Source organism: Anas acuta, chromosome 8, assembly GCF_963932015.1.
Source record: "Anas acuta chromosome 8, bAnaAcu1.1, whole genome shotgun sequence".
Taxonomy (NCBI): domain Eukaryota; kingdom Metazoa; phylum Chordata; class Aves; order Anseriformes; family Anatidae; genus Anas; species Anas acuta.
Window position 1 is genome coordinate 32884476 of NC_088986.1, and position 13283 is coordinate 32897758.

Sequence of the window (13283 nt, forward strand, 5' to 3'; positions counted from 1 at the left end):
CAGGGGAGCCTTTATGCAGCCCCACATGCAACTGGACCCTCCGGGTTCACTCTTTCACAGCAACCCTAAATATAGCCCTGGCCCGCCTGGCAGTCGACTGAAAACTCGGGCCCCAGAAAATGCATTAAAAGCCTAATTCGCCCATCCAAAAGTGCCCCCAGAGGAAGGCTTTGGGTACATCTGAACTCCCCAGGGGAGCCTTTACGCAGGCCCACATGCAACTGGACCCTCCGTGTCCGCTCTTTACAGCAACCCTAAATATAACCCTAGCCAGCATGGCAGAAGACTGAAAACTCGGGCCACAGAAAAAGCGTTTCAAGCCCCATTCACCCATCCAGAAGTGCCCCCAGAGGAAGGCTTTGGGTACAAGTGAACTCCCCAGGGGAGCCTTTATGCAGCCCCACATGCAACTGGACCCTCCGGGATCACTCTTTCACCGCAAGCCTAAATATAGCCCTAGCACGCCTGGCTGTCGACTGAAAGCTCGGGCCAGAGAAAATGTGTTACGAGCCCCATTCGCCCATCCAAAAGTGCCCCCAAAGGAAGGCTTTGGGTACATCTGAACTCCCCAGGGGAGCCTTTACGCAGCCCCACGTGCAACTGGACCCTCCTTGTTCACTGTTTACCAGCAACCCTAAATATACCCCTAGCCACCATGGCAGAAGACTGAAAACTCGGACTCCAGAAAATGCGTTTCAAGCCCCATTCACCCATCCAGAAGTGCCCCCAAAGGAAGGCTTTGGGTACAAGTGAACTCCCCAGGGGAGCCTTTATGCAGCCCCACATGCAACTGGACCCTCCGGGTTCACTCTTTCACCGCAAGCCTAAATATAGCCCTAGCACGCCTGGCTGTCGACTGAAAGCTCGGGCCAGAGAAAATGTGTTACGAGCCCCATTCGCCCATCCAAAAGTGCCCCCAAAGGAAGGCTTTGGGTACATCTGAACTCCCCAGGGGAGCCTTTACGCAGCCCCACATGCAACTGGACCCTCCGTGTTCGCTCTTTACAGCAACCCTAAATATAACCCTAGCCAGCATGGCAGAAGACTGAAAACTCGGGCCACAGAAAATGTGTTACGAGCCCCTTTCGCCCATCAAAAAGTACCCCCAAAGGAAGGCTTTGGGTACAACTGGACTACCCAGGGGAGCCTTTATGCAGCCCCACATGCAACTGGACCCTCCGTATTCGCTCTTTCACAGCAACCCTAAATATAACCCTGGCCAGCATGGCAGACGACTGAAAAATCGGGCCGCAGAAATCGTGCTACAAGCCCCATTCGCCCATCCAAAAGTGCCCCCAAAGGAAGGCTTTGGGTACAAGTGAACTCCCCAGGGGAGCCTTTACGCAGGCCCATACGCAACTGGACCCCCCGTGCTCGCTGTTTACAAGCAACCCTAAATATAACCCTAGCCAGCATGGCAGAAAACTGAAAACTCGGGCCACAGAAAAACTTTTAAAAGCCTAATTCGCCTATCCAAAAGTGCACCCAGAGGAAGGCTTTGGGTACAAGTGAACTCCCCAGGGGAGCCTTAACGCAGCCCCACATGCAACTGGACCCTCCGTATTCGCTCTTTCACAGCAACCCTAAATATAACCCTGGCCAGCATGGCAGACCTCGAAAAATCGGGCCGCAGAAAACGTGGTACAAGCCCCATTGGACCATCCAAAAGTGCCCCCAGAGGAAGGCTTTGGGTACAAGTGAACTCCCCAGGGGAGCCTTTATGCAGCCCCACATGCAACTGGACCCTCCTTGTTCACTGTTTACGAGCAACCCTAAATATACCCCTAGCCACCATGGCAGAAGACTGAAAACTCGGGCTCCAGAAAATGCGTTTCAAGCCCCATTCACCCATCCAGAAGTGCCCCCAAAGGAAGGCTTTGGGTACAAGTGAACTCCCCAGGGGAGCCTTTATGCAGCCCCACATGCAACTGGACCCTCCGGGCTCACTCTTTCACCGCAAGCCTAAATATAGCCCTAGCACGCCTGGCAGTCGACTGAAAGCTCGGGCCACAGAAAATGTGTTACGAGCCCCATTCGCCCATCCAAAAGTGCCCCCAAAGGAAGGCTTTGGGTACATCTGAACTCCCCAGGGGAGCCTTTACGCAGCCCCACATGCAACTGGACCCTCCGTGTTCGCTCTTTACAGCAACCCTAAATATAACCCTGGCCCGCATGGCAGACGACTGAAAAATCGGGCCCCAGAAAACGTGCTACAAGCCCCATTTGACCATCCAAAAGTGCCCCCAAAGGAAGGCTTTTGGTACAAGTGAACTCCCCAGGGGAGCCTTTACGCAGCCCCACATGCAACTAGACCCTCCTTGTTCACTGTTTACGAGCAACCCTAAATATACCCTGTGGTGTAAATGCCTGAAGTAACTAGGAAAATAAAACTAACATTCACATTTTTAAGGAAAAGGTACAGCTTTGAAGAGGCTTTCAGTGTAGGGCATAACTGCATTATCTGATCGTTCCCTAGGCTCCCAACCTTAGATGCTATCGCGCTGGGGAAACTTGGTGTGCTAGCTCTAAGGAACACCACGGAGCGTGGAGTGGAGTGGAGACACCACGGCTAGGCTCTGTAATCAGGTGGGACCTCGATTGTTCTTGTGCACAAAGCTGCACTTTTTGCCACCCTAAGCCAAAGACCTGTCATGTTTTGACAAATGCTGTACCCTAGTGTTCTTTTTGCTCATTATAATATCATTATAATACCAAAACACACCTCCATCCCAAAAGCTACCCGCCTCCAAGGTGCGACCACCCCTCACTGAGCATGCGCTCTGAATTTCTCGGAGCCTATTACTTTAAACGGAGACGGGAAAACTTTACACCAATCATAACTAAGATATGCTTGACTAGAGCCACTCAAGCTCCACCTAAAAGATAGAAAATAATATAAATTGGCCCAAGAGAGAGGGGATGTTAGGGAAGATACCATCGTCAGGGGAGATACCATCCCGAGGACATACAGCATCCTTAGGACCTCCTGACTCCTGGGATCAGTCGACGGGCTGAGCCTTTCTTCCCCCCCCATTGGGACGCCTTTGGGTGAGATCTGAATATTTGCTTATAAATCTCTATATAGAGTCTTTGATCCTTTCAACGCGTTTATTTCTAGGCTGTGCACCCATAACACCTATAACACCTGTAACACCTGTAACATCTATACCATCTATAACATCCATAACATCTGTAACACCTATAACACCTATAACATCTGCAACACCTATAACACCTGTCACATCTATAACACCTATAACGCCTGTGTATTTCATGCATATTAGCTTGCTTTTGCAGACAGTCACTATCGCCGGCAATCCAAAAGAACCTGATTATCTGTTGCTGTAATAAACCATATTTGATTGCATTGTGATAGCTTTCATTAATGCGACTTGGGTGAGGGTGATTATCCGTGATAATTCAGTGTTCTGAATCTAACCAGACCCCCAGACGGTTAATGCATTGTTGGTGAATGTCTGAGTGGACCCCCAGGTGGTTAATACGTTTTTGGTGAATGTCTGAGTGGACCCCCAGGCGGTTATTACGTTTTTGGTGAATGTCCGAACGGACCCCCAGTTTTGGTGAATGTCCGACTGGTTCAGTACTCTGAATCCAAACGGGCCCGTGACGGTTAATCAGCTACACCCCTTTAACGCGACAGTAAAATTGGCGTAGTCGGCAGGATTGCTATGGATAAACTACTGCAAAAATACAAATGTGCCCCTTCCCAGGCGGGGAAGGAATGGGCCCAAAAGTTTTGGAAAGATGAGGAAAAGGTGGTGGAGCGCATTGAGCAGTGTCAGGCTTCACGAAGGATTGGTCTAAGAAAGGGTAAAAGTGCGATTTGTGCTGTGTTAGGAGCTTGTTTGACTTGTGCTCAGCAAGAAGCTAAGGAAACTCCTGCTCCCAAACTGATCTCTGATGCGGAACATACCGCTTTGAAATCAGAGAATGAAATATTGAAGTCATCATTGGCCTTTGAAAGGGAGACAGGAAAGGCATTAGGAGTTAGAGTGGATAAACTCGTGAGTGAAAATAATTATCTTAAACAATTGCTGGAAAGGGTTAGTCATCTGTTAACTAAAATACAGCCTTGCGCTCCGGTTAAGCAGATTCGTAGACTGTTGTATAATGCAGACCCCGAAAGTTGGGATGGTGATATCTGGTCTGACGATGATGATGGTGTTGAAGAGGTTTCTGACCCTGAACCTCAATCGATTTCCTTGAGACCTTTGGTTAAGACTGAGACTACTGTTGATGACAATGATGAAATCCGCACTACTGTGCGAACGATCCCGTGGTCGCCGGCGGAGTTGATTAAAATACAGGAGAAGTTCTCAAGGCGACCAGGGGAATCGGAAGTGGAATATGTGTGGCGAGTTTCTCTTGAAGGAGGAGATCGAATTATGTTGAGTGAGGAAGAAGCAGGTGGCTTTTGGGGACCTGGAGTATTTTTAACCACCACACCAGGAGACCATAGTTACTCTATCACTGCACGGGCAGCATATTGGGCAGGTGGTATAGATCCCCAAGAGAGAGGGGAACCTCTGGAAATTAGAGCTACAGGCTATTCTGACCTGGCTGTAGCAGTACAAAAAGCAGCCTGTATTCAGGCGATATATGAAAGAGATGAATTAAGGAAATCCCCGATGTTAGCTCCTATTGATCCAATTCGGTTAACCCCTCTCATCCGTGGACTCCCTGATTGTCTTAAGATGTTTGTAGCAAACACCCAAGATCATATACTAGCTGCTTGTAGGGATGATGATAGTGGTTGTAGGCAAAATCCTAACTCCCCTATTCCCACCTGGAGTGAATTGGTACAAGACATAGATAAGTACGGACACCGAATGGGCTGGATTAATTCATCCAGTATTAAATCCCAAGACCACTCTCGGCGAGTCCGCCAAATCCACACTAAAAATCCCAGATATCCCAAATTCAAAGAGAGATTGAAACCTAATAGGGAACGAGGTGAGTTGTGGTGTCAGCAAAAAAACTCTTATCCCCGGGGAGGGCAATGAGCCACCCTGCTCGGCAGGTATTAACAATTCAATGGCTCTCTAATGAACATATTGACCCTATCATTGCCATTCCTGTTGAACCCCCAAAAATATTGGTAAATTTTCTTATTGAAACCAGGACCCAAATGTCAGTAATTACACATGAAACAGCACAAACCCTGAGCATAACACCTGGTCAAAACAGGGTTAAATTCACGGGAATCAATGGTGTGGAAAAACAATGCCCCACTGCAAAAATTTCACTCTGGTTGCCAGAGGAACAAAAATTAACCAGGGTAGAAGTATTAGTTGGTGCTGCATACACTAATATTTTAGGATTTGACATACCGCATGGTTGTATGTGGAAACTCCCTGATGGAACTGTGTGGAGTTTCGCAACACATCAAAGGGATTCAGGCATCATGAGACTGAGCCTGTTACAAACATCCATACCCTCATCCCCTGCTAAAATCGGTAATGATCGGCAATATCTGTTGTCAGCAGCAGCACTTATGGGGATTGACGGGGTGGTAACAGAATTGGAAAAAAGAGATATTATTAAAAGGACCCATTCACCTTACAATTCACCAGTGTGGCCAGTAAAGAAACCAACCAGGCAATGGCATTTTACAGTGGATTACAGACAGCTGAACGCTAACACTACACCTTTGACTGCCGCAGTTCCAAACATGGCAGAGATAGTGAAAACCCTCCGTGTTTCTAACAGTAGCAATAGTGCTAACTACTCCCAAATATTTCTATGCATGGGAAATCAAAGATTGCTATTTCACCCTCTTTCTAACCCTGCCGGTTGAATACAACCGAGCATATTTTATTTTCTTTTGTGTTCACAGGAACCCTGAGGGAACTGTATATGGACAGCTGGAAGATGACGAATCAACAGTTTGGATTAATGATGCTATGCTTTACCCTGACCTTGATGCAATTACAGACCTTAAAGAAAACTTAGCTACTGTGGCTGTGCATGGAGCTGAGGTGTTTCACCATGGCATTTAACCATGTATTGTCACAGTATTGCACAGTCACTGGAACATCTCAAAACAGAAAGGACCTAAATCTCTCTACTTTAGTTCTACATGGAAACAAAATATTTTCAAAAGATGAATGGAGTTGGAACAATTCTCTAAGAATGGCTGAACTTTAAGCCATGTCTGGACAGACAATACAAATTGGTTGCCAAATAACTAAAATAACTGAACCAAATTTTGATTGCTGGTACAATTTTACTTTCACCAAACCTATAATTGTGTACTGTCTCTGAGGCTACAGAGGCACAGAATTACTATTTGAATTCATGGTCAAAGGATATGAAGCCTCTGCCCCTGCAGATATTTGAAAACGAACCGACTCAGCCTCCCATTGGTCTAACTCCTTCCATCTTCAACACAGGTCCTTACATAATTAAAAATGTGGGACAATAACAAATTGTCTTTAACCCTAGTTGGTCCCTAACAAAGGGCCACAGGATGCAACTAGGTTATTGGGAACAGGATTAGGTATATTAAATAACATTGATGCTGAGGTCTTAATGAGTAGAATAACTGCTACTACAGATGACCTAAGGAAACTGGAACAACCAATAAAATCATCCTTATTGGCTTTAGGAGCAAATCAATGGCTTCTATCAGATGTTTTGCCCCATTGGGAACAAATTGAGGAAAATGATCATCAATTAATTGTAAATGCCCTTGGAAAAGCCCAAGGCAATACCTCCCTTGCCTTGAGCTGTATCCAAGTGCAGTTATGGATACAATCTGTAGCAGCAGCTATTATTAGAGAGGGAGAAGGAGGAACTTTGCCCACTGAAATTCGAAAACTGATTTGGGATAATGCTTCAGAATTTGAAAAAGAATTTCAAGCTTGGTGGCAATTAGTCAACTTTACCCATTAAAATGATAAAATTGTTGCCTTTATACTTACTATAAGTAATGCCACCGTATACAATGTATATTCAATCATTGCATTAGGACTCAATCATAATAGAACTATACTTTATCCTAAAGAGCATAAAGTATGGGCCCATCAAAAGGGAGGAAAGTGGCGAACAATTGATGTAAATGCATGCATTGTGCGTGAACAAAAAGGTTTCATCTGTGAAAGTAACACGCTGGAATCTCAAGACATTTGTCTTGACACTGAGCAAAATATTTGCCACTTCGAGATACATCCTAATGAAACCCTTGAAACTGTACTTATATATATTGGGAAAGGTTGTGTTTGTATGAGAACTCATTGTGATTCTATAGTCGTAGATGATACAGTGGTAGATACCAGTAATCACTCTAATGTTTGTGTTTGCAATTTTACCAAAATTCTAGGATGTGATTTTAAATACTCAGCTCCTGTCACTTCTTATCAACTTTTTGCATCTAATTATATTCTGCTTCATGAACTGCTGCCTACTCCTATTGGAATGAACCTCACCTTGGTGAAGAAATTGCTGGTACATGAGGACCTGAAGCAGCTGATGACACAAGTCCAAGAAAATGGACAAAAGACTCTGATTACTGTCCACCATGATGCACAAGAAATACATCGAGTGATGGAAAGAGTAAAGAGAGATGAGAGACACCGTTGGTGGGACACTTTGTTTGGATGATTGCCAGCTGCCAAGGGAATCTTCAACAAGATGCTTCACCCTGTTATTGTTCTGCTAATACTCACTGTATTGTGTTTTATACTGACAATTAGTTTGTATGTTAAACTCTGGTTTATGATGAAACGTTTAGCATCCCTACACAATGTACATACACTCGATAAACCTCAAACCGAGAATGTATGTGATATCCCCGACATATTTCAACTGTCGTGAAGCTTGAGTGACTATAGTCACGGGGTGGATTATGTGGTGTAAATGCCTGAAGTAACTAGGAAAATAAAACTAACATTCACATTTTTAAGGAAAAGGTACAGCTTTGAAGAGGCTTTCAGGGTAGGGCATAACTGCATTATCTGAGCGTTCCCTAGGCTCCCAACCTTAGATGCTATCGCGCTGGGGAAACTTGGTGTGCTAGCTCTAAGGAACACCACGGAGCGTGGAGTGGAGTGGAGACACCACGGCTAGGCTCTGTAATCAGGTGGGACCTCGATTGTTCTTGTGCACAAAGCTGCACTTTTTGCCACCCTAAGCCAAAGACCTGTCATGTTTTGACAAATGCTGTACCCTAGTGTTCTTTTTGCTCATTATAATATCATTATAATACCAAAACACACCTCCATCCCAAAAGCTACCCGCCTCCAAGGTGCGACCACCCCTCACTGAGCATGCGCTCTGAATTTCTCGGAGCCTATTAATTTAAACGGAGACGGGAAAACTTTACACCAATCATAACTAAGATATGCTTGACTAGAGCCACTCAAGCTCCACCTAAAAGATAGAAAATAATATAAATTGGCCCAAGAGAGAGGGGATGTTAGGGAAGATACCATCGTCAGGGGAGATACCATCCCGAGGACATACAGCATCCTTAGGACCTCCTGACTCCTGGGATCAGTCGACGGGCTGAGCCTCTCTTCCCCCCCCATTGGGACGCCTTTGGGTGAGATCTGAATATTTGCTTATAAATCTCTATATAGAGTCTTTGATCCTTTCAACGCGTTTATTTCTAGGCTGTGCACCCATAACACCTATAACACCTGTAACACCTGTAACATCTATACCATCTATAACATCCATAACATCTGTAACACCTATAACACCTATAACATCTGCAACACCTATAACACCTGTCACATCTATAACACCTATAACGCCTGTGTATTTCATGCATATTAGCTTGCTTTTGCAGACAGTCACTATCGCCGGCAATCCAAAAGAACCTGATTATCTGTTGCTGTAATAAACCATATTTGATTGCATTGTGATAGCTTTCATTAATGCGACTTGGGTGAGGGTGATTATCCGTGATAATTCAGTGTTCTGAATCTAACCAGACCCCCAGACGGTTAATGCATTGTTGGTGAATGTCTGAGTGGACCCCCAGGTGGTTAATACGTTTTTGGTGAATGTCTGAGTGGACCCCCAGGCGGTTATTACGTTTTTGGTGAATGTCCGAACGGACCCCCAGTTTTGGTGAATGTCCGACTGGTTCAGTACTCTGAATCCAAACGGGCCCGTGACGGTTAATCAGCTACACCCCTTTAACGCGACATACCCCTAGCCACCATGGCAGAAGACTGACATCTCGGGCCACAGAAAAAGCGTTTCAAGCCCCATTCACCCATCCAGAAGTGCCCCCAAAGGAAGGCTTTGGATACAACTGAACTCCCCAGGGGAGCCTTAACGCAGCCCCACATGCAACTGGACCCTCCGTATTTGCTCTTTCACAGCAACCCTAAATATAGCCCTGGCCCGCATGGCAGTCGACTGAAAAATCGGGCCCGAGAAAATGCGTTAAAAGCCTAATTCGCCCATCCAAAATTCCCCCAGAGGAAGGCTTTGGGTACAACTGATCTCCCAAGGGGAGCCTTTATGCAGGCCCATACGCAACTGGACCCCCCGTGTTCGCTGTTTACAAGCAACCCTAAATATAACCCTAGCCAGCATGGCAGAAAACTGAAAACTCGGGCCACAGAAAAAGCGTTTCAAGCCCCATTCACCCATCCAGAAGTGCCCCCAAAGGAAGGCTTTGGGTCCAACTGAACTCCCCAGGGGAGCCTTTATGCAGCCCCACATGCAACTGGACCCTCCGGGTTCACTCTTTCACCGCAAGCCTAAATATAGCCCTGGGCGCAATGGGAGAAGACTTAAAAAGCGGGCCTCAGAAAACGCATTGCGATTCCCCTTGGACCATGCAAAAGTGCCCCCAAAGGAAGGCTTTGGGTACAACTGGACTCCCCAGGGGAGCCTTAACACAGCCCCACATGCAACTGGACCCTCCATATTCGCTCTTTCACAGCAACCCTAAATATAGCCCTAGCCCGCCTGGCAGTCGACTGAAAACTCGGGCCCAGGAAAATGCATTAAAAGCCTAATTCGCCCATCCAAAAGTGCCCCCAGAGGAAGGCTTTGGGTACAACTGAACTCTCCAGGGGAGCCTTTACGCAGCCCCACATGCAACTGGACCCTGCGTGTTCACTGTTTACGAGCAACCCTAAATATACCCCTAGCCACCATGGCAGAAGACTGAAAACTCGGGCCACAGAAAAAGCGTTTCAAGCCCCTTTCGCCAATCCAGAAGTGCCCCCAAAGGAAGGCTTTGGGTACAAGTGAAGTCCCCAGGGGAGCCTTTATGCAGCCCCACATGCAACTGGACCCTCCGTATTCGCTCTTTCACAGCAACCCTAAATATAACCCTGGCCCGCATGGCAGACGACTGAAAAATCGGGCCTCAGAAAATGTGCTACAAGCCCCATTTGACCATCCAAAAGTGCCCCCAGAGGAAGGCTTTGGGTACAACTTAACTCTCCAGGGGAGCCTTTACGCAGCCCCACATGCAACTGGACCCTCCGTATTCGCTCTTTTACAGCAACACTAAATATAGCCCTGGCCACCATGGCAGAAGACTGAAAACTCGGGCCCCAGAAAAACTGTTAAAAGACTAATTCGACCATCCAAAAGTGCCCCCAAAGGAAGGCTTTGGGTCCAACTGAACTCCCCAGGGGAGCCTTTATGCAGCCCCACATGCAACTGGACCCTCCGCGTTCACTCTTTCACCGCAAGCCTAAATATAGCCCTCGGCGCAATGGGAGAAGACTGAAAAAGCGGGCCTCAGAAAACGCATTGCGATTCCCCTTGGACCATGCAAAAGTGCCCCCAAAGGAAGGCTTTGGGTACAACTGGACTCCCCAGGGGAGCCTTAACGCAGCCCCACATGCAACTGGACCCTCCGTATTCGCTCTTTCACAGCAACCCTAAATATAGCCCTGGCCCGCCTAGCAGTCGACTGAAAACTCGGGCCCCTGAAAATGCGTTAAAAGCCTAATTCGCCCATCTAAAAGTGCCCACAGAGGAAGGCTTTGGGTACAACTGAACTCCCCAGGGGAGCCTTTACGCAGCCCCACATGCAACTGGACCCTCCTTGTTCACTGTTTACGAGCAACCCTAAATATACCCCTAGCCACCATGGAAGAAGACTGAAAACTCGGGCCCCAGAAAAAGCGTTTCAAGCCTCTTTCGCCCATCCAGAAGTGCCCCCAGAGGAAGGCTTTGGGTACAAGTGAACTCCCCAGGGGAGCCTTTACACAGCCTCACATGCAACTGGACCCTCCGTATTCGCTCTTTCACAGCAACCCTAAATATAACCCTGGCCCGCATGGCAGACGACTGAAAAATCGGGCCCCAGAAAAAGTGCTACAAGCCCCATTTGACCATCCAAAAGTGCCCCCAAAGGAAGGCTTTGGGTACAACTGAACTCCCCAGGGGAGCCTTTATGCAGGCCCATACGCAACTGGACCCCCCGTGTTCACTGTTTACAAGCAACCCTAAATATAACACTAGCCAGCATGGCAGAAAACTGAAAACTCGGGCCACAGAAAAAGCGTTTCAAGACTAATTCGCCCATCCAAAAGTGCCCCCAGAGGAAGGCTTTGGGTACAAGTGAACTCCCCAGGGGAGCCTTTATGCAGCCCCACATGCAACTGGACCCTCCTTGTTCACTGTTTACGAGCAACCCTAAATATACCCCTAGCCACGATGGCAGAAGACTGAAAACTCGGGCTCCAGAAAATGCGTTTCAAGCCCCATTCACCCATCCAGAAGTGCCCCCAAAGGAAGGCTTTGGGTCCAACTGAACTCCCCAGGGGAGCCTTTATGCAGCCCCACATGCAACTGGACCCTCCGGGTTCACTCTTTCACAGCAACCGTAAATATAGCCCTGGCCCGCCTGGCAGTCTACTGAAAACTCAAGCCCCAGAAATTGCGTTAAAAGCCTAATTCGCCCATCCAAAAGTGCCCCCAGAGGAAGGCTTTGGGTACAAGTGAACTCCCCAGGGGAGCTTTTACACAGCCTCACATGCAACTGGACCCTCCTTGTTCACTGTTTACGAGCAACCCTATATATACACCTAGCCACCATGGCAGAAGACTGAAAACTCGGGCTCCAGAAAATGCGTTTCAAGCCCCATTCACCCATCCAAAAGTGCCCCCAGAAAAAGGCTTTGGGTACAAGTGAACTCCCCAGGGGAGCCTTTATGCAGGCCCATACGCAACTGGACCCTCCGGGTTCACTCTTTCACCGCAAGACTAAATATAGCCCTCGGCGCAATGGGAGAACACTGAAAAAGCGGGCCCCAGAAAACGCATTTCGATTCCCCTTAGACCATCCAAAAGTGCCCCCAGAGGAAATCTTTGGGTACAACTGGACTCCCCAGGGGAGCCTTTATGCAGCCCCACATGCAACTGGACCCTCCGGGTTCACTCTTTCACCGCAAGCCTAAATATAGCCCTAGCACGCCTGGCAGTCGACTGAAAGCTCGGGCCACAGAAAATGTGTTACGAGCCCCATTCGCCCATGCAAAAGTGCCCCCAAAGGAAGGCTTTGGGTACATCTGAACTCCCCAGGGGAGCCTTTATGCAGCCCCACATGCAACTGGACCCTCCGTGTTCGCTCTTTACAGCAACCCTAAATATAACCCTAGAAAGCATGGCCGAAGACTGAAAACTCGGGCCACAGAAAAAGCGTTTCAAGCCCCTTTCACCCATCCAGAAGTGCCCCCAAAGGAAATCTTTGGGTACAAGTGAACTCCCCAGGGGAGCCTTTACGCAGCCCCACATGCAACTGGACCCTCCGTATTCGCTCTTTCACAGCAACCCTAAATATAACCCTGGCCCGCCTGGCAGACGACTGAAAAATCGGGCCCCAGAAAACGTGCTACAAGCCCCATTTGACCATCCCAAAGTGCCCCCAAAGGAAGGCTTTGGGTACAAGTGAACTCCCCAGGGGAGCCTTTATGCAGGCCCATACGCAATTGAACCCCAAGTGTTCGCTGTTTACAAGCCACCCTAAATATAACACTAGCCAGCATGGCAGAAAACTGAAAATTCGGGCCACAGAAAAAGCGTTTCAAGCCCCTTTCGCCCATCCAGAAGTGCCCCCAAAGGAAGGCTTTGGGTACAAGTGAACTCCCCAGGGGAGCCTTTATGCAGCCCCGCATGCAAGTGGACCCTCCGCGTTCACTCTTTCACCGCAAGCCTAAATATAGCCCTCGGCGCAATGGGAGAAGACTGAAAAAGCGGGCCTCAGAAAACGCATTGCGATTCCCCTTGGACCATGCAAAAGTGCCCCCAAAGGAAGGCTTTGGGTACAACTGAACTCCCCA